Here is a 1,674-nt window from a genome sequence, read left to right on the forward strand (position 1 = left end):
ATATATATATATAGACAACATAAAGATTTTTTTTTCTAAACAGTGATTACTACCAATTTGAGGCAATTAACTATTCTATAAACTAAATTTAGTTTCTAGAAAATCAGCCTCACACAGAGAAGAAAGGCTTTCCCTAACTGTTCCTTAAAGTAGTTTATGTGGTGTTGGTCTCTTTTTTTTTTTCAGTGAACTCTAGACTTGTCTTGCACTACAGTTTTATCAGTGTATTTTTAATTTCCTTTTAATATTTTCTACCCAATATTTAAAATGAATATCATAATATTTAACATTTTAAATAAAAGACTCCTAAATTTGTCACCTTATTCTACCTAAAGACCTCAATATTTTGGCTAATAGGATTTATTTATTATTTTTTTTTTCATTTTAACAACTTAACATTGAGGTCTTTTAAAATTTCTTGCTAATGGTATATCTCTGAATGATAATACTGTGTTAATGCATAGATTTACATTGTTTTTGTTGTTGTATATTAAATGTTTTAAAGCTTTCAAAATTTTGTTTTATGTATACATTGTTCAAGTTATTGACTTTGATACCTGTGTTAGTACAGTATATCTAAAAACCTTTTATTGTTAAAGCACTTTTGATAGTTTTAGGTTAGTTTTCCAGGTTAATCTAAATTCAGCAGAAGCATTTATTGAATTTATATGCTTATTGTTGGAAATACAGTAACCCTCCAGGTACTGCACTTGGTCTAGATTTGATGCTTATGCCATCTTGTCCTATTACTTAGAATATTTTAGACGTTTAGTAATACTGTCAGAATTCTTATATGATGTCCTTTATATTTTTGTTATTTTTAAAAGTTGATTTCAGTTGATGTGAAAATTTTACTGATGTGAAATTTTTTTTTGGTTTTTGGTGAAGATTTCTTTTGCTAATTGATGACTTAGAGCACTTTTACTGAAGTACTTAAGAAAAAGAATGAAGTTTTGACAACTGCTTATTTATTTGTCTTTAAACTTAAAACTTAAAAAATTTACATGCAGTTATTTTACTGAATTTGCTTATTAAAATTTGCTGTAATTATTTATTGTGCTTTTGTAGCAGAGTTATTTGTACTAATATGTGTATGGTATATGTATTTCAGTGATACACAAGGGAAATAAGTAGGACAAAGTTAATAAAGCCCTCTGGTTAAGATTGTTTAGATTTCATTGTATCACCAGTCAAAAGATTTATCTGGATTGTTTTACAGTTTCTTTTGCGTTTTGGAGTGGTGGATGCTATCAAAGGCCTACATGTTCTCTCATGACAGTGGAAAACATTTTTGAAAAATAAATTTTTAGCTTTTTATTATTAAAAAAGAGGGCTGCAAAGGAAGACATTTTAGTATAACTTAATGAAAACTTTCTGTAGTCAACTTTTATCATTTCTAGACATTCACATACATGCTCTTCAGGTTTTGTTATTCGAAAAACTCCCCACCAAATTCTGTAGATCTTAGTTTAGATGTTTATACTGGTTCTGTATAGAATTTTATTAGTAGTTGTCTAGTTATAGCTCAGCAGGGATATTTCCTCAGGCTAGTTAAAGCTATAGATTGTAGATATTTTGCAACCTTGGTTTTAGCAATGCTAAAATTGTTGTTGTAGTTGTTATGTGCCATTCATTTGCTTGCGACTCATAGCGACCCTTTATACACCATCCCTA

At 28.4% G+C, this 1,674-nt stretch overlaps 1 protein-coding gene across 1 annotated transcript in view; it reads left to right on the top strand.

Annotated features, from left to right (window-relative positions):
• Positions 1 to 1,674, top strand: part of PHF3 (PHD finger protein 3) — a 126,552-nt gene that overhangs the window by 949 nt on the left and 123,929 nt on the right. The window lies entirely within an intron of this gene.

Source organism: Elephantulus edwardii, unplaced genomic scaffold (assembly GCF_000299155.1).
Source record: "Elephantulus edwardii isolate Elephantulus edwardi_28Jun2011 unplaced genomic scaffold, EleEdw1.0 scaffold00198, whole genome shotgun sequence".
Classification (NCBI taxonomy): domain Eukaryota; kingdom Metazoa; phylum Chordata; class Mammalia; order Macroscelidea; family Macroscelididae; genus Elephantulus; species Elephantulus edwardii.